The sequence below is a fragment of the Garra rufa genome, chromosome 14, assembly GCF_049309525.1.
Source record: "Garra rufa chromosome 14, GarRuf1.0, whole genome shotgun sequence".
Taxonomy (NCBI): domain Eukaryota; kingdom Metazoa; phylum Chordata; class Actinopteri; order Cypriniformes; family Cyprinidae; genus Garra; species Garra rufa.
In genome coordinates, this window is record NC_133374.1 from 31,552,842 (window position 1) to 31,579,243 (window position 26,402).

The 26,402-nt window shown below is 35.5% G+C and overlaps 1 long non-coding RNA gene across 1 annotated transcript; it reads left to right on the forward strand.

The window, feature by feature from the left end:
- The first annotated feature begins 1,958 nt into the window (after positions 1 to 1,958).
- LOC141285416 (uncharacterized) lies at positions 1,959 to 4,159 on the forward strand. Its single transcript, XR_012338602.1, has 3 exons — positions 1,959 to 2,085; positions 2,203 to 2,308; positions 2,781 to 4,159. It is a non-coding gene; the product is annotated as an uncharacterized lncRNA (long non-coding RNA).
- Positions 4,160 to 26,402: the final 22,243 nt, after the last annotated feature.

Sequence of the window (26,402 nt, forward strand, 5' to 3'; positions counted from 1 at the left end):
GAATACTAATTTTAAAAAGTAAACAACTCATACACTTTAGACACCTAACCACACCCTAACCCTACCCCTTACCCTATCCCTAACCTTAACTCCACCCATTTGTTCACTCAGAGGTGGAGCTGGACATCAAGAGAGGTGGAGCTGGAGGCCATTTGGCTCTGCAGTGAGCAGTACTTGCTTTTTTACGTCAAAATAAGACTTAAAATGGCATGAAAACATCTGTGGAAGTTTTTAGTGGGTAATCAGCTTGGAGAAATTTAAAGTAAAACTCTGTCTGTGACCAATATTTACAGTTGAGGTCAAAAGATTACATACACTTTGCAGTAACTGCTAAATGTTAATTATTTTACCAAAATAAAAGGGATCATGCAAAGTGCATGTTATTTTTTATTTACTGACCTGAATAAGATATTTCACTTAAAAGATGTTTATATATATAGTCCACAAGAGCAAATATGTAGTTGAGTTCAAAAGTTTATATACGCTTGATTTTTAATACTGTGTTTTTTGTTTAGTGATAGTTGTTCATGAGTCCCTTGTTTGTCCTGAACAGTTAAACTGCCCGCTGTTCTTCAGAAAAATCCTTCAGGTCGCACAAATTCTTTGGTTTTCCAGCATTTTTGTGCATTTGAACCCTTTCCAACAATGACTGTATGATTGTGAGATCCATCTTTTCACACTGGGGACAACTGAGGGACTCATATGCAACTATTACAGAAGGTTCAAACGCTCACTGATGCTCCAGAACGAAAACACAATGCATTAAGAGCCAGGGGTGTAAACTTTTTAACAGATGTGTCTTTTTATATTTTGCCTAAATATCATTTTTATTTAGTTTATTTATTTAGTACTGCTCTTCAGAAGCTAAAGAAGATACTTACATGTTTCCCAGCAGGCAAAATAAGTTAAATTTACCCTGCTCTTCAAATTCAAAAGTTTTCACCCCTCAGTGTGAAAAATGCTGCAAAGCGAAAGAATTTGTGGGACCTGAAGGATTTTTCTGTAAAACAGGGGCCGTTTAACTGTTCAGGACAAACAAGGGACTAGTGAACTATCACTAAACAAACAAACAAACAAACAAAAAAACTTTTTTTTCTCTATTTTCAACAACATTTTCTTATATGTAAACACCTTTTATGTGAAATATCTTATTCAGGTCAGGACTAAATAAAAAATAACATGCATTTTGTATGATATCTCTTATTTTGGTACAATAATTAACATTCAGCAGATTCTGCAAGGTGTATGAAAACTTTTGACCTCAACTGTATCGAGTTTGATGACTGAAGAACCCAAAATTTCAAAAATAGTTAAAGTTAACTAATAGCTGTTATTTTTGGAATAAATGCAAAATCCTTAAAAACTCCAACTTGATGAGATTCATCAAGAATAATAATATAATAATAATATTATAGTAAAAAATAATATAGAATTGTTTTCTTCTTCTTTTTTCTGATAGTGTAAGTAATGTGGGACATTATTTTAATTTAATAAAAATAAAAAAAAAAGTGAGGATTTTGCCCCTTCATTTCAGAGCACCACTGCACGCCATTGGCGAAAACCTGTTTTATGATATCCTGGACTCGATATGTCATTGTCTTTCAGACGAAAATCCTAAATCTGATCACTAACCTTTTCACAGCAATCTGCATGATTTCACAAATATTATTTATGTAGCACAAACAGCGTGGCCTAGAGCACGATTTCAATGTTGTAAAACATCGAAATAGTTTCAAACCAGCAAAACGGCGGCGTTTCTCAGCGAAGCGATGAATGGTATCAACTGCGAAATGAAATGACTGCCTGCTCCAGCTGAGACGCTTACCACTGTATTTAGCGAACTGTGGGAAGTAATGAGTCTGTGCGTCTTATATTAACACACCGACCCATAATTGGCTAATTATAGCGGCTGTTCCGCTGCTCTTCTCACGCCGTGTTCTCCGTCTCCATCTCCTCCTCCAGATCCCAACGCTCTGACGCAGCCGGGCCCCGACCACGCGCTCATCGGCGGAGTGGTGGCCGTGGTGGTCTTCATCACTCTGTGCTTCATCATCGTCCTGGGCCGATATCTGGCCAGGCACAAAGGTACGGCTTCCCTCCCCTCTCTCTCTCGCCCCCTCACCTATAGTGTGCAAAATGCTTCAACATGTCCACTGTTGTACCTTATGTGTCTATGTGACCTATGTGGGACTGTGTGGACAGGGACATACTTAACCAATGAGGCCAAAGGAGCGGAGGACGCCCCTGACGCAGACACTGCCATCATCAATGCGGAGGGGAACCACGCACATGCAGAGGAAAAGAAAGAGTACTTCATTTAGCACCTCTGTTTTTTCTGTTCAGTATTTTCACGGCAACACTGCGAGCCAGCAGAGGAGGCGTTATAGCGCTCCGCTCCCTCACAGCACTAGTCTGGTCTGGCTTTTCTCTCTCTTTGTCTCCTCGACTCCAGTCGCGAGTCCCGAACCTCTTTATGGCCAAATTCGACACGCCACCTGCTGCAAAAGAATGTTGCCTTTCATTAAACCAATCCTAATCGACCAAAAAAAAAAAAAAAAAAAACACACAAAATTCAGTTGAGTTTGTAACTGTAACACCAGGTCCATTTAGGCCAAAAAACCCTATCCCACCCTTCCAAAATGACCCCGTTTGATTTGCCAAGTGCCAAAATATACAGACATGTGCTTGTCATGTTTGTTGCTGTGTTTATTCATTTAATTTCCCAGTGAATACTGATTTCTCAACCACCCTCACTGTGCCTGTTATATACCTTTTTACAGATATTACCAGGGAGCGGCAAGAAATGTGGTTCATCTCAAGTCGGAAAACCTTGGCTTTGCCAATAATTACGCTTTAAGACAAGAATACGTGAGATGTATAATGTAAATATCATGTACTGTCTTTGTTTTTCTGTGCGTGTCTGTTGTTTTCCATTGTGAAAGTGGGTGTTTGGTTTATTTTTTCTGAAGTACGCCCTGTAATAAAGAATGTGCGGACAATTATGTAACGTACGGACACCCTGAAACAAGCCGGCAGATTGAAAATGGCAGGAACTCGATGAAGCACAAATGAGAATTGGTGTGTAACCATTAGAAGCAAGATTATTTTCTATTTCCATCATACCTGTCTGTATATTCTTGCACTGTTAATATCCCCCCCCCCCCCCACGAGCGTTTGTTTCAACCCTGAAAATGTATCAAACGTAAGCACAAAGTCATTGTAAAATGTCATTGGTTTAGACAGTCTCAGGATGAAAAGAAGAGCCTAATTGAATTTGTCTTTTATCACTGGAGTGAATGAATTTTTGTTCTCGCTTTGTGAATTGATCTGAGCGGCCATTTGTTCGACGTCTGAATGGAAGTTTGCCATTGTTTCATTTGGATTCGCTGACCGACCCTTGTTAATATTGCTGTATATTACTTTGCTAAAGTGATTATTGGTGAAATATTGTTCAACTATAGGATCCCATATATATATATATATGAGAAAACAAATGTTAAAATATCTATTTCGAGTGTCCCATATTTTTAGGTCCTCTTAGTGAAGAAAATATTTGTTTGTTTGTTTGTTTTGTCCCAACCCAGGGAATGTATATAATGTGTATATTTCAGCATTTAGTAAGCTGTTTATTTAATTGAATTTGAATTCTTTATTGCTCTGTTTTATGCTACATGTGTGCGATTCCATTTTAGCCTCTCTCTACTAAGTACGTCCCGACGGATACTTGTCATTAATACTAATTTATTTGGTAAAATCTGATGGACGAACACAATACATTACTATTAGTGCTTTTTCGAAGCTTGTGAACAGATAGGATCGTTTGTTCATGAGAAGATCAGAACAACAATCACCATTATTGCCTTTGTGTTTGCAACAGAACATAACGACCACACATTGAAGCTCTGGAGAAGCGTAATCTTCAATGTACGTTTTTACGAAAAAAACATGTTTCCAGTGTTCATACTTTATTTCACTCTTTATAACATCAACTAGAACGAAGACATTTTTCTAAGAACTTTTGATTTGCTTTATTGGTTTTTGCTGTATGGGAAAATGTGTGAGGTTGCTTTTACATTAAATATCCGACTTTTTCAAACTATGCCTCTGTAAGAAAAGAAAAAAATAACTCAGAGTACTGAGTAAAATATGCACAAACTCACATTTGTGTTTTCTTCTTCATGCAACACATTAGTGCAACACATTTATAATTGTATTTACATTTTTAATTATATATACAGCAGGGTCAGAAATTAACTTCCTGATATTTGACATTTATGAGGGCAATTTTTATCATTTTTATAGCGTGCACACTCATCAACAGCTCTGACTAATTTCAACATTCCAAAGTTCAACATAGTTCGCATTTGATTGGTTGTAAGGTTCAACTCTGCACAAAACAGCCTGGAAAAGCAATCTGGTGCAGTGTGAACAAATCTAAATGTAATTCTGTGAATTTCATATATTTTCACATTTGACTTTAATCGCGACAGCCGTGATATATAGTTTAATTGTGAATTTTTGCCACAAGCCCTCGTTAATTTCAGGCCATGAGATACTATATGGGCCATTCTACAGAACTGGTCTAAAGTCAGAGTTGGAAATGTCTTTAAAAAATCTTTTTCCAAAAAATATGTATATGCAAATTGTATAATATCCAAGCTACACATTTCTACTGTAGTAACTGTGCGGTTAATTCTCATATTGTATTTTCAGAAAGTTTTGGAATATTTGTGCTCTCCACAAATTTGTCACTACCAAAACATAGTAATAATTATTTTAATTAGAATGGTTATATTAACCTGTTAGGATTTTGCTTACATCTACATATAACATGTAAATATATTTTTTGGTAGTTTATTATTTTTTTTTTCAGAGGTAAATTAATAACAATTATATTTATAACAATATTTCAAGTGTAATTTATGAGATTTGTTGTATTTTGAATCCAATTTTTCTTCGTAAAAGGCAAAAAGTTGATCATACTGATTTCAAACTTAAGGATTCATTAGTTTGAATATCCATTGAACCTAAAATATCATTTCATATTAGTTGATCATTCAGTATATTTTTGATAAAACATCCCATGTTTTGGTCGTGACAGCACATTTTGGGTAAAGACATGCTATGGTAGCGACCACATTACAGAATTTTACCTTGCAAACTAAAACACTACTAAAGCATACTAAAATACAAAACAATTGCATAACTGTACTAACATTTTGTTTATTTCCCCCAGATATGAGGACTGTGTTCCCTTTTGTCACTACCGAAACAATAATGACATGTTTTGTTTGTGACTGAGTCGTGTGAGTAGTGACCAATTTTATGGGAAAACAAGAAAAAAAAAAAAACTAAAACAAAAATGCTAAAAAAAAACTAAAAACTAAAAAAAAAAAAAACTTCACCAAATGTTTCAGTCATAACTGTTTCAGTAGTGACAATTTTACAGGATAACACCATCATCAACTGTTTCAGCCGTGATTGTTTCGGTAATGGCGATTTTATGGGATAACATCTTCCCCAAAAAACAAAGATGTCACTACTGAAACTTCACTAAATGTTTTGCTCGTGACTGTTTCGGTAGTGATAATTTTATGGGATAACACCCAAAAAATTAACAAAGAGATCACTACCGGAACCTCACCAAAAGTTTTGCTCGTGACTGTTTCAGTAGTAGGGGTTGAACGGCTTCAGATTTTTTTTAAGTCAGCATTTATGTGATAAAAGTCGAGTCGACGTCGACTAGTCGACAAATACGCCTAAACCTTGAGCTGAGACTCGAACACCTTGTGCACAGCTATGGCATATGACACATCGCTGCCTACATGGCTTTTGCTTTTATTAGTTATTTTGTCTTTGGGTTGTTATATTTCTCATATTTCTGTTTGTTCTTAATCAGATACAGATAAAGTAGCACTGTAAAGATTACATATATATATATATATATATATATATAAAGTCATAGTGAGAGAGCAATTGTGTGTGTGAATTGATAACACCTTCGGTCGTGGCTGTTTCGGTAGTGATAATTTTATGGGATAACACCCAAAAAAAAATATCAAAGGTCACTACCGGAACTTCACCAAATGTTTCGGCCGTGACTGTTATGGTAGTAACAATTTTATAACACCCCAAAAAAAATAAAAAAATGTCACTCCCGAAATTTCCCCAAATATTTTGGACGTGGCTGTTATGGTAGTGACAATTTTATGGCATAACACCTAAAAAAAACAAAGATGTCTCTATGGAAACTTCACCAAATATTTTGGCCGTGACTGTTTCGGTAGTGACAATTTTATGGGATTACACCCAAAAAATTAAAATTGAAAAGTCACCACTGAAACTTCACCAAATGTTTCAGTCGTGACTGTTTCGGTATTGACGATTTTATGGGATAACACCCAAAAAAATAACTAAGAGGTCATACCGGAACTTCACCAAATGTTTCGGTCGTGACTGTTTCGGTATTGACGATTTTATGGGATAACACCCAAAAATAATAACAAAGAGGTCATACCGGAACTTCACCAAATGTTGCGGTCGTGACTGTTATGGTAGTGACGATTTTATAACACCCCAAAAAAAATTAAAAATGTCACTCCCGAAATTTCACCAAATATTTTGGACGTGGCTGTTATGGTAGTGACAATTTTATGGCATAACACCTAAAAAAACAAAGATGTCTCTATGGAAACTTCACCAAATGTTTCAGTCGTGACTGTTTCGGTATTGACGATTTTATGGGATAGCACCCAAAAAATAACAAAGAGGTCATACCGGAACTTCACCAAATGTTTCGGTCGTGACTGTTATGGTAGTGACGATTTTATAACACCCCAAAAAAAATTAAAATGTCACTCCCGAAATTTCACCAAATATTTTAGACGTGGCTGTTATGGTATTGACAATTTTACGGCGTAACACCTAAAAAAACAAAGATGTCTTTATGGAAACTTCACCAAATGTTTCAGTCGTGACTGTTTCGGTATTGACGATTTTATGGGATAACACCCAAAAAATAAAAAATGAAAAGTCACCACAGAAACTTCACCAAATGTTTCGGTCGTGACTGTTTCGTTAGTGACAATTTTTTGGGATAACACCTTTGGTCGTGACTGTTTCGGTATTGACGATTTTATGGGATAACACCCAAAAATAATAACAAAGAGGTCATACCGGAACTTCACCAAATGTTTCGGTCGTGATTGTTTCGGTAGTGACAATTTTATGGGATTACACCCAAAAAATTAAAATTGAAAAGTCACCACTGAAACTTCACCAAATGTTTCAGTCGTGACTGTTTCGGTATTGACGATTTTATGGGATAACACCCAAAAAAATAACTAAGAGGTCATACCGGAACTTCACCAAATGTTTCGGTCGTGACTGTTTCGGTATTGACGATTTTATGGGATAACACCCAAAAATAATAACAAAGAGGTCATACCGGAACTTCACCAAATGTTGCGGTCGTGACTGTTATGGTAGTGACGATTTTATAACACCCCAAAAAAAATTAAAAATGTCACTCCCGAAATTTCACCAAATATTTTGGACGTGGCTGTTATGGTAGTGACAATTTTATGGCATAACACCTAAAAAAACAAAGATGTCTCTATGGAAACTTCACCAAATGTTTCAGTCGTGACTGTTTCGGTATTGACTATTTTATGGGATAGCACCCAAAAAATAACAAAGAGGTCATACCGGAACTTCACCAAATGTTTCGGTCGTGACTGTTATGGTAGTGACGATTTTATAACACCCCAAAAAAAATTTAAATGTCACTCCCGAAATTTCACCAAATATTTTAGACGTGGCTGTTATGGTATTGACAATTTTATGGCATAACACCTAAAAAAACAAAGATGTCTTTATGGAAACTTCACCAAATGTTTCAGTCGTGACTGTATTGACGATTTTATGGGATAACACCCAAAAAAATAACTAAGAGGTCATACCGGAACTTCACCAAATGTTTCGGTCGTGACTGTTTCGTTAGTGACAATTTTATGGGATTACACCCAAAAAATAAAAAATGAAAAGTCACCACAGAAACTTCACCAAATGTTTCGGTCGTGACTGTTTCGTTAGTGACAATTTTTTGGGATAACACCTTTGGTCGTGACTGTTTCGGTATTGACGATTTTATGGGATAACACCCCCAAAAAAAACAAAGATGTCACTATCGAAACTTCAAATGTTTAGGTAGTGACAATTTGAGATACTTTTGAAGCTAGCTCAAAGATGCTCATTAGCGCATGGTTAGCTAGCACGGTTCTGAACAGTCACATATAAAAAAAATGTCACAAAATAACTCCAAAAAAGTGTTTAATTATAGAAAAATTGTGTGTTCTGTAGTGACATTCTGTGAAAATACACACAGATTTTTCCTACTTCTGAACATCTCAAAATGATGGGCCCTATATACTCACCATGTAGCTATGAGAAAGAGGGACACAGGAATATTTCCTGATCATAAATGTAGGGTTGTAGTTCAAATCAGTCTCAGCCAAAGGACTGTTTCGGTAGTGACATAAAAAATGCAGGACACATTTTATCAAAAAGTTACAGAGAAAATATAAAGTAAATATTTTTTTGAACTTTTTAAAAGAATCAAAAAGATACTTTTAAAGACAACAATGGACAAAAATACAAAAATTAAATACAATTATATCATTTTTATAAGTTGAAATTTAGGAGTTAGGGTTTGGAACAGCCACCTCCCAATTGAAAGAACCCAATAAATACATTTTTTGGTTGTGGGACAGCAGTTTGCACAAATTCTGTAGAATGGCCCATATATATATATATATATATATATATATATATATATATATAAAATGTATTCATATTATTCATTTATATAAAATGTATTCATATTATTTATTTATATAAATTACATGCAGTTTATTTGTGTATTAAGAGCATTTAGGTGCTAATATGTAAGTAAATCATATCCTAGAGTTGGAATAATCTTTTCTATATACTGAAGTGGTTTTGTATTATGAATTTCATGGCTACGTGCTGCCCCCAAGAGCCTGAAGCTCTCAGTGCATGAGTATGTGCAGGTTCTTCTTCTCTCCAAGCTTTTATTGTCTCCAACTTTAAGTGGCTTTCTGCTGAAACTTTCAAATCCTGTCCTTCTTTCCACTGTACCACCATGGTGACAGCTTTACGTAATCCATAGTGCGAGTTGGCAGAGAAATTACGGGAAAGGATTTGAAGAGATCAAAAAATTGGGAAGGAGCAATGCTGTGTGTTCAGCCTTAAATCTAGACTGAGGCTTAACAGAATAACCAACACAAAACCATTACATTTCTCTGCACTCACAAAGATTGTGTGCTGTGTGTTTAAATGTTAGTTAATGCTAGTGGGTCAACTTCGGTTGATGGAATTAACCATTAAAAATGGATCGACTTTACAGCACAACAATGGAAATGGCTCTGTTTTCAAATTGGTTTTTACATGCGAGGACAAGTTTGGAGTTATAGTAAATTAAAAAGCCAAATCTCAATGATTATAAACAGAACATGAGCTATTGTAGTTGTTAATGATGTTTAGTAATAGTATTACTGCCACAGCTACTAATAATATTCATCCTACTCTTAAAAATAAGTCATCTTGTCTAATTTTGTCAAAGGAATGACTGGTTACTATCTGTTAGGATTTGAATAAGAGGTTCAAACATCTAGTTCAAAGCAGTCATAATTCCAATCATTTTTATTAATTATTTTCCACAAACTAAAACTGAAATGGTGTTTTTACCATGTTGTCAAAAAGCCATTAATACAGAACCTATAATGCGATATTTAATGGCAGGTTTTGAGTTTAACAACATGGTTTGCTCAGCATGTGTGTAATGAGCTGTGGCTTTTCTCCTTGCCAATAATGGTGAAATATTTAATATCTTTTAATAGAAATGAACTAATTCATAAAATAAACCCACCCTGAGAGATATTCACTGCAGTACAAAAGTGTGACAACTAGCCCCGGTCTCCCATGTGCTATATTATATCTCATCTTTTATTGCGAGAGTTTTATTAATTCATCTCAAGCTTGTTAGAACCTGCCATCTGTGTAAAATCCCAAGAGACTTAATTATTAGGATTGATATTTTCCCAGAGCAGTTAACATGGAATATTTATTTGGCCCGCTTCCAGTTTGCTGTTCGGCAGCGGCGAGGCCAAGAGACTCCAAATGGGCGTATCTTTGTGAAACAGGGTGGATATATTCTGTGCCTCCAATAAATTGTATTTATATTAGTTTGGGTTTTTGAATGAATAAATAATCTTAATTATGGTGACAACATCAAACTTGAAAAGATACATTTAATTATGAATTATACATTTTTCATATGCTCAATGCTGAGTCTTTTCAGAATATGTTTAGTTACAATAATCATTTGAATGAACAAATGAATCAGGCTTTCTAAGAGAAGAAGGACTGTTTAAAACAAACTGATTCACTAAAATGAATCTGATTTTACAAAGCTTCATACTGTACGAGAAAGGTCAATTTAGGACAAACCGATTCACTTGAATGAATCAAACTTTCCAAGTCTGCATACTGAGAAAGTATGAACCAATTTGCTAGAATGAATCATACTTTTCAAAGCTACACTCTAAAAAGTGCTGGGTTATTTCTGTAAACACATTGCTGGGTTAATTGTGCTGGGTCAAAATGTTGGGTTGTTTGAGGTACTGTAAACACACAGTTGGGTTGATCATGCTGGGTCAAATGGACTATAAGGGGTTCTTTACCCTATGAACACATGGGTTGGGTTATTTTGACCCAACCGGTTTATTTATTTTTTTCACTTCATCGAACCTTCTGGATTCTTCACTCGTCTCGTCTCCAGGCGGTCACGCACCTCGCAGCAAGCAGGATTATAAGGTAATTTAAGTTAATAATATGATTATATAAATATTTACCTTTATTTTTAATAAGTTGTGTTTAACAGCACACTGTTTAATGCAATATTTGATCTGTCGCTGTGCGGGGTTAGCATTTTATTCCGTGAATGACGACCGTTAAGTACCTCAGCAGCCTAGCGAGGTAACTTGCTATTTTTGCCTCAAACAGTCGCTTTATCGTTATATAAAAGTTGTGTGTGTGTGTTTAACGTTAGTGTTATTTATATACCTTACAGTATACAAATGGCCTTTATTTAACGTCTTATGGAAAGGGTAGGTCAGAAATACGGGGGTTAGTTCTGTTACTGTCTGTGTACTGTATGGCTTTGCAATGTTTTGTCAAATTTAGACGATTTCGTACGAAAATTGATCTTTTAAGGGCATATTTTTACAAGTAAATGTCTGGGACGTGCCGAATCCAACGATAGATCCATCATTTGAATGTTGAGCATTTTCGCGCTTTTTTCCCTCAGGTATCTGCATTAGCTAAAACGCCCTGCTCCTTACTTTAATAACGTTAAACCACAATATGACTGGTATGTACTACTATGTGTTACTTAAATGTAATGTTGTCTTAGCTATAGTATGTAGAGTTAGACTTTATCTCTCTTGGTATATGCGGTCATTTAGGGGCTGTTCACATGTCTTTTGCGCGCTCAAGTTCGTTATTTTATTAGTTTTATTATGTAAACGCGCCGTATGCGCGCTCATAATAGAAGCTCGTTTTTTCCAGGGGCATCCGCGCACCACCGCAGGTCATGTGACAAGAACCAATCAGCTTCATCGTTAACAGCCAAGTTGGAGGAACAGCTTATCATAGCTGTACAGGAATAACCATTTTTAAATACATTTAATAGCAGAACAAGCGATTTTTTTGCTGAAACTTCTGCGTCTTCATGGAAAGTGCAGGACATGGTTGCTCAGCAACGGCAGTAGACACGGGAGAGCAAGCTACAGAGCGTTTTGGACGTATATATCTATGGTTTTGGAAAGGAGAAAGCGTGCCCCTCTTCCTCTGTTTTAGTGAATGCTTGTGTTGCTTTACAAACTAGGAGACCAGTATAAAACTTTAACTTATTTAACCAGATTTGTCTTTCTTTTTCAATTTTTACCAGATTTCACAAGACTTTAGGAAGGTAAATCCAGAGGCAGATTTTTGAAGACTGGGCTACAATTGCAGACCTAATTCTTGCCAATGCTCAGCGAGGTGGATAGGTGCATTTAGAGCTGGGTGACATGACTTAAGGTAAGCTTTATCTTATAATATGTCAATATATAAAAACAAAATGCAACTGTATTTGACACATATCAACTGGTTAACTAGTTACCAGTTAACTAGTTGCTTATTAGCTTGTATATTGGCTGTTAATTAGCACTTATAAAGCACATACTGATGCCTTATTCTGCATGTGCATATTCTACATCCCTGAATCTTACCCCATACCTATAGACGGTTTCAACGGCAACAACATAAACAAACGTTACTGCGCATGAGCGCTTTTGTGGCCCAAACTTAACTTCCGGTAGACATCCAAATAGAATCAATAACAACAGCTAAGTCCTTCTAGAGTAGATTATTTTTTTAATAACAAGCGAAATATGTTGGCTGCGTAAATTAGACTGATTTATTAAAAATGCAAACTCATTACTTCCCAGTAGGAGGTGCTTTAAGCACGAGAAACCAGGTTTCCCCGGTAATGGCTATAGACAAAGCAGCTCTTAATTTAAAAACGCTGCCTTATGCAGGATGAAATGAAAATGACATTTTCTAAAGACAGTCTTTCTTCAGAAATACAGTGATATAAAAACACCCACGCCTGGGTTTGTTTTTTAAACGTGTATTACGTTTATTCAACGAAGTCTATTAACAGATTAATTAATTAGTCTATTAATTCCAATTTCCAATTGGAAAATCAGTCGGTTTTTATATCGTGGCAGGTTGCCACAAATAAATAAATGTTTGGGAAACACATACCACAGCACAATAACCTGAGACCAACTTCATTACTCATTATTAGCTGCGTTTGTAGCCCGTGACACGAACCAGACAGATAAACAAACACAGACCAGAAGTTAACTTAGGTCCAGGCGCGTGCGCCCGATGAAACCGTCTATACTTAACCTGCAGTAGTTGAATGAGGGTGGGAATTAATTAGCATTATTTAAACAAATGAAGAAACTTTCACATGAAAGTGCTTCAATGTGTGATTATAAGATAAGTTTCACAGTTTGCATATTATTCCTATGTTTTAGATGCTAAAGAGGAGAGTGTTTTCAAAGTCCTGCCCTCTCTAAAGAGAAAATGTCTTCAGACTGACAACCACGGAAATCCCGGAAGCCATTCATTGACGTACAACCTGTAAGTTTTGTTTTACTTTTTCTACTCTAATAAGGGTGTATATATAAACACAGAGGTGTTTATATATAAAATTATTACAACAGTAGTATTTTCACCAGCTAAAAATGGCTTTAAGTCTGTGATTGTTATCTTTTGCCGTAGTGTGTCAGTAGCAAATATCAGTTTACATTTCCAAACATTCATTTTGCCATTAATTGTGATAATCCAGTGAGGTTTTTGTTTGCACAACAGCCAATCCTCCACAGAAATCTGATCTCATCATCATTCAGTCTGTCTGGAATGACATGAAGAAACAGAACAAACTGAGACAGACTAAATCCAGAAGAACTGTGACAATGTCTTCAAGATGCTTCAAGAGACCTACCTGCAAAGCTACCTGAAAAACTATGTGCAAGTGCATTAGTTTATGGTAAAAGCTGCTTTAAACGCAAAGGATGGTCACACCAAATATTGATTTAATTTAGTTAATCGAAGTTAATTGATAAGGTAAATCTATTAATGACATTATTTTTGACAGCATCCTCATTTTACAACATTTTTAGACAAGTACTTAAAACTCTGAACAGTACTGTAGCTTTGCAGGTAGGTCTCTTGAAGCATCTTGGAGACGTTGCCACAGATCTTCTGGATGATGATGAGAACAGATCCTGTGTGGAGCACTGGCTGTTGTGCAAACAAAATGTCACCTGATTATCACAATTAATGGCAAAATGAATGTTTGGAAATGTAAACTGATATTCCGTACTGACACACCATAGCAAAAGATAGAAATCACTGATTTAAAACCATTTTTTAGCTGGTGAAATTACTAATATTCTAATAATTTTGGCCAACCCTTGTATGAAGAGTTCAGATGTAAAAGACTAAAAGTGCAGTTTGAAATGTTCTTCTGAAATGAGTATTTATTTCACACCTCTGTGTTTATGTTCATAAAATACACTTAACTTAAAATGTTAGTTATGTTGCAAGACTAAATGTTGTATAATTAACAGGTGGGGATCAACATGGTGGATTTGTGCCTTGGGGATGAGACAACGACTTCCCAGACCTTCGCCATTGTTCCAGGCCATGCCATTGAAGCGGACTTGTTGCCTGGGAATTTCTCCGGCGTGCAGTATATCATATTGATGGACATAAGTCTTCATGCGTGAAGTTTTTGAGGGCAACTGTTTTTTTCTGGCCACTAAACATTTAAACACTAAAATGTTTTAAATTGTAAGTATTGTCTGGTGGACTCTTTGTTGGGCTTAGCACAATGTTTGGAATGATTCTAATGTGGTATTAATTCATTTTTGAGTGTTCTGCTGGTGCAATAAAGAATAGGAATGTACAGTGCCTAGTTTACTGTTTTGTGTTTTAAAAAAACTGATCTACTAAAACCGTTATTTGTGTCTGTAGGGGTTGGACAAAATGTGTGACAGCTGTACCCCTTTTGAAAATTGTATTAAAAAGAAATGTGAAAACTCATTAAATTGATGTTTACAGTTGCATTTTTTTGTGTTGTGTAAATGTATTGCAGAAAAACAATAATAATTTTACATTCCTTTGTGATTTATATATTATTGGTAAAAAATAAAGGTAGCAAGGCAATGAGACAACAAATAACCCAATATTTAGGTAGTTTTTAACCCAGCAGCACAGTTAATCTGACCCACTGGTTGGGTCAAATAAACAACCCAGCATTTTGGGTCAAATGGTCCAACCCAGCACTTGGGTCAAAACAACCCAACGCGTGTTCTGTCCCATAGTTACCCAGCAGCTGGGTTATGGTTGGGTTATTTTTTAACCCAGCACTTTTTAGAGTGTACATACTACACAAAAGAGTGGTTTGTTTAGGATGAACAGATTCGCTAGAATCAACCAAACTCTTCACAGTTAAATACGAGAGAGAGGTCTGTTGAGGACAAAATGATTCACTAGAATAAATCAAACTTTCCAAAGCTGCATACTATATAAGAGAGAGGTCAATTTAGAATAAATCAAATCAGTAGAATGAATCAAACTTTCCAAAGCTATGGTCAAAGCTTCAGAAGCTTCATACTGTATGAGAGAGAGGTCCATTTATCACTAAAGTGAATCAACCTTTCCCAAGCAAATTATACAAGAAAGGTTGTCAATAATCAAGACTGTCTAAAACAAACTAACTCGATAGATTGAATCTGACTTCATAGAGCTACAAACTGTATGAAAGAGGTCTGTTTAGGACAAAGCGATTCACCAGAATGAATCGAACTTTCCAAAGCAACCTATATGAAAAGAAGGACTGTTTAAAACAAACTGATTCACCAGAATGAATCAAATTTTCCAAAGCAACATATAAGAAAGAAGTACTGTTAAAAACAAAACGATTCACTAGATCAAATGAATCAAATGTTTCAAAGCTACATACTGTATGAGAGCGGCCAGTTTTGGACAAACTGATTCTCTAGAATGAATCAAACATTCCATATGAGAGAGGTTCATTTAGGATGAATCGAATCTATAAGAAAAGAAGGACTGTTTAAAACAAACCAATTCACTAGAATGAATCAAACTTTCCAAAGCATCCTATAAGAAAAGGACTGTTTAAAATGTTGAGGATTTTTATTTACAAAATGTGAACTAATCAAGCCATTTAGGTATCAAATGAAGCTACTATTATAATCATGTATTGCCTGTGTATAAGGAGGCCTAGGCCTGCATCACAAGGTTATGGCCTTCTAGAAACGAACAAACATACATTGTATGTCTACATCACAAGTTCTTCTGGAAATGAACAGACATACATTGTATGCCTGCATCACAAGGTTGTAGCCCTCTGGAAATATATGTATGAAATGTACAGAACCCGCCTAGAAGAAAACTGTATAAAAGACGATACGAACAAGATTGCTCTGCAGAGTTCTCTCGGCCTTATTGTCTCTGACAATAAAGTCTCTTTTGGCATCAAAACCCAGACCCCAGAATGTTTCTTCAAATGGGGAAAAGGGAAACCACTATAAAAACAAACTGATTCACCAGAATGAATCAAACTTTCCAAAGCATCCTATAAGAAAAGAAGGACTGTTTAAAACAAACTGATTCACCAGAATGAATCAAACTTTCCAAAGCAACCTATAAGAAAAGAAGGACTGTTTAAAACAAAACGATGCCAAAGGTACATACTATACAAATTAATGGTTAGTCTAGGGTGAACCGATTCGCTAGAATGAATCAAACTCTTCTCAGTTACATACAAGAGAGAGGTCTGTTTAGGACAAAACGATTCAGACTTTCCAAAGCTTCATACTCTATGAGAGAAAAGTCCATTTATGATGAATCAAATCACTAGAATGAATCAAACTAAGTGAATGTGACTGTTTAAAATGAAGTAATCCATTAGAATTAATTTGACTTCACAAAGCTACATACTATATGAGAAAGGTCAGTTTAGGATAAACTGAATCACTAGGATGAATTCAACTTTCCAAGGCTGCATACTGAGCAAGAGATTCATTTAGGATGAACCAGTTTGCTAGAATTCAAGAGTGGTTCATTTAGAATGAATCGAATCACTGAACTAATAAAATTCTTCACAGCAACATATGAATCAAATCATTAGAATGAATCAAACTCTAAAGCTACATACTGCATGAGAAAGAGGTCTATTTAGGATGAATCAAATTCATTCAAATGAATCAAAATTTACAAAGCAACATAAGGAAAGAAGGACTGTTTACAACAAACTGATTTACTTCAATGAATCAAATGCTTCATAGTTACATATAAGAGAGAGTTTAGGACAAAATGATTCACTAGAATGAATCAGATTTTCCAAAAATACATACATACAGAAAAGAGAGTCTGAAGAGAAAGAGAATGAATCAATTCACTAGAATGAATCGTACTTTACAAAGCTACATACTGAATGAAGAATGAATCCAAATTTCCAAAGCCACATGAAAGAAGGAGGACTATTTCAGACTAACTGAATCAGAATTTCCAAAGCTCCATGCTGTATAAGAGAAAGGTCCATGGGATGAATCAAATCACTTGAATAAATCAAACTTTCCAAAGCAACATATAAGAGAAGGACTGTTTAAAAACAAACTGATTCACCAGAATGAATCTGATGTCACAAAGTTACTTACTGTATGAGATAGGTCAGCTTAGGACAAACCAATTCACTAGAATGAATCAAACTATGAGAAAGAGGTCCATTAATGATGAACCGATTTACTAGAATCAATCAAACTTCCAAAGCTGCATACTATATGAGAAAGAGGTAAATTTAGAATGAATCAAATCAATAGAATGAATTGAGCTTTCCAAAGCAACATATAAGAGAAGAAGGGCTGTTTAAACAAACTGATTCATTAAAATGAATCAAACTTTCCAAAGCTAAAGAGTAAGAGGTTCAATTTGGATGAACCGATTTGCTAGAATGAATCATACTTTTCAAAGCTACATATTATACAAAAGACTGGTTTGTTTAGGATGAACAGATTTGCTAGAACGAGTCAATCTCTTCACAGTTACATACGAGAGACAGGTCTGTTTGGGGCAAAATGATTCACTAGAATGAATCAGACTTTCCACAACTACTGTAAAAGAGAAAAGTCCATGTAGGATGAATCAAGTCACTAGAATGAATCAAACTTTCCAAAGTTGGTCAAAACTTCAGAAGCTTCATACTGTATGAGAGAGGGGTCCATTTAGGATGAATCAAATAACAAAAATGAATCAACCTTTACAAGAAACTAATGAACTAATGGAAGACTGTCTAAAACAAACTAACTCACTAGAATGAATCTGACACAGAGCTACATACTGTATAAGAGAGGTCAGTTTAGGACAAACGGATTCACCAGAATGAATCAAACATTCTATATGAGAAAGAGGTTAATTTAGGATGAATCAAGTAACTAGAATGAATCAAACTTTCCAAAGCAATTGTCAAAGCTTAAAGCTTCATACTGTATGAGAGAGAGGTCCATTTGGGATGAATCAGATCACTAAAATGAATCAACCTTTCCCAAGCAACTTATACACGAAAAACTGTCTAAAACAAACTAACTCACTAGAACGAATCTGACTTCACAAAGCTACATACTGTATAAGAGAGGTCAGTTTAGGACAAACTGATTCACTAGAATGAATCAAATATTCCATATGAGAGAGATCGAGTTAGGATGAATTAAACCACTAGAATGAATCAAACTTTCCAAAGCTACATGAATGAATCAAATTCTTCATAGTTACATATGAAAGAGAGGTCTGTTTAGGACAGGTCCATTTACAATAAATCAGTTCGCTGGGATGAATCGAATCACTAGAGTGAATCTAGAGCGAAGCTACATACTACAAAAGAGTGATTTACTAGAATCAATCAAACTTCCCAAAGCTGCATACTGTATGAGAAAGAGGTCAATTTAGAATGAATCAAATCACTAGAATGAATTGAACTTTCCAAAGAAAGATATTAGAGAAGAAGGGCTGTTTAAAACAAATTGATTCACTAGAAATCAATTTGTCCAAAGCTACATACTATACAAAACAGTGGTTCATTTAGAACAAACTGATTCACTAGAATGAATCAAATTCTTCACAGTTACAATGAATCAGTTCGCTAGAATGAAGGAAGGAAGGAAGGAAAGGGGGTGAGTGAGGCCAAGTATGGTGACCCATACAAGGAATTTGTGCTCTGCATTTAACCCATCCAAGTGCACACACACAGTAGTGAACACACACACACCGTGAACACACACCCGGAGCAGTGGGCAGCCATTGCTGCGGCGCCCGGGGAGCAGTTGGGGGATCGGTGCCTTGCTCAAGGGACTCACCTCAGTCGTGGTATTGAGGGTGGAGAGAGTGCTGTACATTCACTCCCCCCACCTACAATCCCTGCCGGACCTGAGACTCGAACCTGCAACCTTTGGGTTACAAGTCCGAATCTCTAACCATTAGGCCACGGCTGCCCCGAATCGTCCTTTCCAAAGCTCCATAGTGTATAAGAGAAAAGTCCATGGGATGAATCAAATCACTAGAATGAATCAAACTTTCCAGAGCAACATATAAGAAAAGAAGGATTGTTTAAAACTGATTCACTAGAATACATCTGACGTCACAAAGTTACTTGCTGTATCAGAGAGGGGTCAGTTAAGGACAAACCAATTCACTAGAATGAATCAAACTTCCCAAAGATGCATACTGTATGAGAAAGAGGTCCATATAGGATGAACCGATTTGCTAGAATGAATCATGCTTTCCAAAGCTACATCCTATACAAAAGAGTGATTTACTAGAATCAATCAAAATTCCCAAAGCTGCATACTGGAGAAAGAGGTCAATTCAGAATGAATCAAATCACTAGAATGAATTGAACTTTCCAAAGCAAGATATTAGAGAAGAAGGGCTGTTTAAAACAAATTGATTCACTAGAATGAATCAAACTTTCCAAAGCTACATACTGAGAAAGAGGTCCATTTTGGATGAACCGATTTGCTAGAATAAATCATGCTTTCCAAAGCTATCCTATACAAAAGAGTGGTTTACTAGAATCAATCAAACTTCCCAAAGCTGCATACTGTATGAGAAAGAGGTCCATATAGGATGAACCAATTTGCTAGAATGAATCATACTTTCCAAAGCTACATCCTATACAAAAGAGTGATTTACTAGAATCAATCAAACTTCCCAAAGCTGCATACTGGAGAAAGAGGTCAATTTAGAATGAATCAAATCACCAGAATGAATTGAACTTTCCAAAGCAAGATATTAGAGAAGAAGGGCTGTTTAAAACAAACTGATTCACTAGAATGAATCAAACTTTCCAAAGCTACATACTGAGAAAGAGGTCCATTCTGGATGAATGATTCGCTAGAATAAATCATACTTTCAGAAGATGCATAATGAAGAATGAATCCAAATTTTTTTAAGCCACATATGAACCACTTTCCAAAGCAAGGTATTAGAGAAAAAGGGCTGTTTAAAACAAATTGATTCACTAGAATGAATCAAACTTTCCAAAGCTACATACTGAGAAAGAGGTCCATTTTGGATGAACCGATTTGCTAGAATGAATCATGCTTTCCAAAGCTACATCCTAAACAAAAGAGTGGTTTACTAGAATCAATCAAACTTCCCAAAGCTGCATACTGTATGAGAAATGAATTGAACTTTCACTAGAATGAATTGAACTTTCCAAAGCAAGATATTGGAGAAGAAGGGCTGTTTAAAACAAATTGATTCACTAGAATAAATCACACTTTCCAAAGCTTTATACTGTATGAGAGAGAGGTCCATTTAGGATAAACGATTCGCTAGAATAAATCATACTTTCAAAAGCTGCATAATGAATGAAGAATGAATCTAAATTTCAAAGCCACATATGAAAGAAGAAGGACTATTTAAGACAAACTGATAGCATGAATTAGATTTTTCAAAGCTATTATTTGATAGAGAGGTCCATTTAGGATGAACTGAATCACTACACTGATTTGATATGAACTTTGAGTGTTATGGAAAAACAAACATCTAAAACTATATCACCTATTTTATGCCCAATATGTATGTTGTTTGCACACCATCAGTATATTCCGTCAGCTTTTATTGAGCGAACCAGTCATCCCTGTTATAAAGCAACACAAATAATTTTAATACTAACCCAATAACAGCCTCAAACAGCAACAGCCTATTATCCAGCACCTCTAAATGATCATTTCATTACTCGTTGCATTGTATCAATATGCTGCTGTGGTTTTGTTCGGTCATGTATGATTATATTAACATGATTTACAGTGAATTATCCCGCCTGTCATTGTATGGCATGTTGGTTACGCCGCTGGAATATTTCTAAGCGCACACCTCATTAAAGACCTTTGAGAGGAAAACAAAACGAAATAAGTAATTTGGAGATCTTTAGTATGCATGGGGGAGGTAAACAAATGAGATCACCTTGAAAGGACAATTAGGAACCGAGCTAAGAACCTGTCGGGCCGCACAGAGTAATTACAACTTAAAAGATAAATGATTGAGTTTTTAATGGTGTTCTGAATCGAGTTAGTTTTAACAAAACAAGAAACAATCGATAGACTCGCTGAAGACTAGCCTGGCAAGCCAGACCCACATAAATGTAGGGTCTGGGCACTCTCCATAGACAGGGCTCAACCGGAGGGGTGGGATAAACGGTTGTCCTCTCCACGCAATAGGATAGCGCTACAACCAATCAGAGACTTAGTCGGTCAGGTGACGTAGTCAGAGCGACGAAGATTTTTAACAAAAATCAGTGCACTGTGCAGTCTGTCAGCTAAATAATAGACATAGATGGGCACTAAACCTTTAAAAGTAAACAAAAACATGCACAGACAAATCCAAATTACACCCTGCGGCTCGTGACGATACATTGATGTCCTAAGACACGAAACGATCGGTTTTTGCAAGAAAATGGACAGTATTTATATAATTTTCTTTTTACCTTTGATACACACCCACGTCCATCTGTCATGAGCACGAGTTTAGCATATCTATGATTCGACTCGTCACATGTGAACGCGCTTTGATGTAGTATACGCAAACACCGAAAGGGGAAATATGTAAAAAAAAGTCCAGGATGAGTTTGCGCAAGCAAACGTAATCTTTTTCAGCTTTAAATGGGTTTGAACAACCAGGACAAGCGCAAGTAATTACCATTTTGAATAGCCGCTATATCCACAATCTCTTGTGCTGTGTAAACAATGAGTGTCGTGTCGTATACACGCCACAGATCGCTTCCGGTGTTTGCGTATTCTACACCACAGCGCGTTCAGATGTAACGAGCTCCTGCTCAGGACACATCGACGTGGCTGTGTATCAAAAGTAAAAAAAATATAAATACTGTTCAGTTTTCCACGCTTAATTCACGGAACCAGGAATTCATGTCTGACTGAACTTATGGTCGCAGGTCAGTCGTCATCATGTTAAGCCCGCCCACCGACTCGTGATTGGCCCGGTACATCTTGGATTTTTCGGAAATTTAAGTGAATTGAGAGTAACTAGACTGACCTTAGAAGCAAATGTAATTTGCTGCCGCTAGGGGCGCGTCTAGATTCTAGGCTAGCTGAAGACCACAGATGTACCCAATTGGCAGTGTTTAGCTTAACGACGGACACTGAAAAGGCAATGACAACTGGCACGGCGACCTTGAGCAGACAGATGGACCAACTGAAAATGGGTTTTTCTACTGATTAAAACCAGTGTTCCCACATGGAAGATTATTTAAATTCAGTGCAGGAGGGCAAACCAAACACAGCTTTTATCCTAATATGGATCTTTAAATATGTTTACTAAGACAGTTGTGCTCAAGATAGAGATTTTCCCTCCTGCAGAGAATAAGACTGATTTTTAAGTTCTGGCTCTGTTGTATTTTTATTTTGTACACAGCATGCTAGAGATTCAGATGTTTGTGATGAGATCTTCAAACTCCCTTTACCGCACATCATGAAAGTCTGTTTCCACAACAGAATAAAAAAGATAAATAAAAAAGGTAATTGCGACTCTCGAATTGTGAACTTTCAATTAAAAGAGTAAAGTCTGAATTGCAAGACATAAACTCTATATAATAAACTATATGATCAACTTTTTTCTTGCAATTTTGAGTTTACATTGTTACATTTCTAGTTTGCATCTCGAGTTTTTTATTCCATGGTGTAAAGAAGAAAACTGAATTGCGAGATTTAAACTCAGAAATCTGAGAAAAGTCTCAATTGCAAGATATTAATTCAATTATTTGTACGTTTTCTTGCAATTTCGAGTCAACACTTTTTTTCTATCTGAATTCTAGTTCGCATCTCGAAATTCATTTTTTCCCCTACCTTTTTCGTTTTTTATTCCATGATGGAAAGAAAAAAACAGAATTGCGAAAGTTAAACTTAGAAATCTGAGAAAGGTCTCAATTGCAAGATATAAATTCAATTTCTTTTTTACTTTTTTCTTGCAATTTGAAGTTTACATTTTTACTTGTTTTCCCTCTAGAATCTAGTTTGCATCTTGCAGTTCTGTTTTTTCTTTTTTTTCCCTACCTTTTTTTGATTTTTATTCCATGGCGGAAATAAAAAACAGAATTACGAGATTTAAACTCAGAATTCTGAGAAAAGTCTCAATTGCAAGATAATTCAATTATTTGTACGTTTTCTTGCAATTTCGAGTTAACATTTTTGCATTTTTACTTTTTTTCTATCTGAATTCTAGTTTGCATCTCGCAATTAATTTTTTCCCCTACCTTTTTAGTTTTTTTATTCCATGGTGGAAAGAAAAAAACTGAATAGCGAGAGTTAAACTTAGATATGTGAGAAAAATCTCAATTGCAAGATCTAAATTTTTTTTTTTTTTTTTACTTTTTTCTTGCAATTTCAAGTTTACATTTCTGCATTTTTACTTTTTTTTCTCTGAATTCTAGTTTGCATCTCGCAATTCATTTTTTCCCCTACCTTTTTCGTTTTTTATTCCATGATGGAAAGAAAAAAACAGAATTGCGAAAGTTAAACTTAGAAATCTGAGAAAGGTCTCAATTGCAAGATATAAATTCAATTTCTTTTTTACTTTTTTCTTGCAATTTGAAGTTTACATTTTTACTTGTTTTCTCTCTAGAATCTAGTTTGCATCTTGCAGTTGTTGTTTTTTTTCCTACCTTTTTTTGATTTTTATTCCATGGCCGAAATAAAAAACAGAATTGCGAGATTTAAACTCAGAATTCTGAGAAAAAGTCTTAATTGTGAGATATAAACTTCGATAAATTTCAATTCTAGTTGCAGCTCACAATTCTGTTCGTTTTTTTCCCTCTCACCTTCTTTTTAGTTTTTTATTCCATGGCGGAAAAAGAGATAAAAAAAAGTCAGAATTTTAAGTTGAAAACTTAAAATTACAAGGAAAAAAGTCTGAGTGTACTATAAACTGAGTTTATATCTCGAAGTTCAGATCTTTTCTCAGACTTCTAAGTTTACAAAAAGTCTGAATTGTGAAAAAAAGTTTTTTTTTAAGTTTTCAACTTAAAATTCTTACTTTTTTTATCTCTTTTTCCACCATGGAATAAAAAACTAAAAAGAAGGTGAGGGGGGGGGGGAAACAAACAGAATTGTGAGATGCAACTAGAATTGAAATTTATCGAAGTTTATATCTCACAATTAAGATTTTTCTCAGAATTCTGAGTTTAAATCTCGCAATTCTGTTTTTTATTTCCTCCATGGAATAAAAATCAAAAAAAGGTAGAAAAAAAAAAACAGAACTGCAAGATGCAAACTAGATTCTAGAGGGAAAAAAAGTAAAAATGTAAACTTCAAATTGCAAGAAAAAAGTAAAAAAGAAATTGAATTTATATCTTGCAATTGAGACCTTTCTCCGATTTCTAAGTTTAACTCTCGCTATTCAGTTTTGTTTTCTTTCCACCATGGAATAAAAAAACTAAAAAGGTAGGGGGAAAAAATTAATTGCAAACTAGAATTCAGATAGAAAAAAAGTAAAAATGCAAAAATGTTAACTCGAAATTGCAAGAAAAAGTACAAATAATTGAATTAATATCTTGCAATTGAGACTTTTCTCAGATTTCTGAGTTTAAATCTGGCAATTCAGTTTTCTTCTTTACACCATGGAATAAAAAACTAAAAAAAGGTAATGAAAAAAAAAAAACGAATTTCGAGATGCAAACTAGAAATGTAACAATGTAAACTCAAAATTGCAAGAAAAAAAGTTGATTATATAGTTTATTATATAGAGGTTATGTCTTGCAATTCAGACTTTATTCTTTTAATTGAAAGTTCACAATTCGAGAGTCGCAATTACCTTTTTTATTTATCTTTTTTGCCAGTTTATAGCTCTCAATGCTACATTTTAGACTCAGAATTGCAGAAAAGATGGTGGAAACAAGCTTACATACAATTCTAAAAAAAAAAAATTCGGAGTTTATATTTCATGACCTTTTTTCTCAAAAACGCAAGATAAAAAGTCTGAATTGTTAAATAAAATGTCCTAATTACCTATTATATTTTACCTTGTGGTGGAATTTGAAAACAAGTTTCCATAGCCCGTAGATCAAGCAATATGACAGCGAAGCTGAAACAATGGTTTTTAATGCACAGTTGTCTTATATACACAGATTTTTTTCTTTTTCTGATGATTTCATCTCCTTCCTGTAAAAACAAACAAACAATAAAACAAAATCAAACGTGTATAGGCTGTATACTGCATCATATGAAAACTTTGGATGGATGTGGAAGATGTCTAACCTGGACTCTAATACCACTTGTTGGTGCCAAAAAGTCTTGCCCTGTCAGCGGTAGAGAGAAAGGTTGCAGCATCACTGCACACGTTCTTCCCATTCTGATCTCCTTTTGGCGCTGCTGGAATGCCCTGGATGGATGGTAAAGGGTCTCCAGTCCTGTTTCCTCTGGTCACAGAATTCACTGCATTTCCAATGTCAGGAAATGCAATGTATTTTTGTCTTCCCTTCTTGCGCCTGGTTGAAGGCCTCGCGGTAGAAGATGGGCCGGGCAAGGAAGGTATAGCTGGAGGTAACTGGGTCTGGGAAGGGCTCTCGAAAGTAGGAGTAATGGTCGGCCTTGACGGCTTCTTGCTTTTTCGGCTTTGGAAACAATTTAAGAAACTTTCTTTAGTCAATTAAAATAAAAAATCTCCAAGGTGTGTGTCTCATGATGTGTAACATGAATGAATAAAAGGAATAATCATGCCTGCTCTGTTCTTTTAATCTTTACATTTATATTTATACAATATTGTGTATCAACCTTCTTCTTCAACATGGAAGTAAGCCTATGGTCGAGACTTCCGGTTCATTAGCCGCTATAGAGGGTTTGCACTTCGGTCACGATTTGGTCAGTTACCCAGATATCACTGAATACTACTGTACTACTGAATACATTGTTCTGCTAATTTATGCTGTCAGCCCAAAAGATGACAATAATTGACCATTTTCGGCAGCAAGCGATGCCATAGAAGAACCATTCAGTCAAAGGTTCTTTAAAGAACCATCTCTTTCTTACCTTTTTATAATCTGAAGACCTTTCTTTCGCCACAAAGAACCTTTTGTGAAACAGAAAGGATCTTCAGATTTGAAAGGTTCTTTATGGAACCGTTTAGACGAGAAAAGTTGTAAAGCGTCGTAAAGCACCTTTATTTTTAAG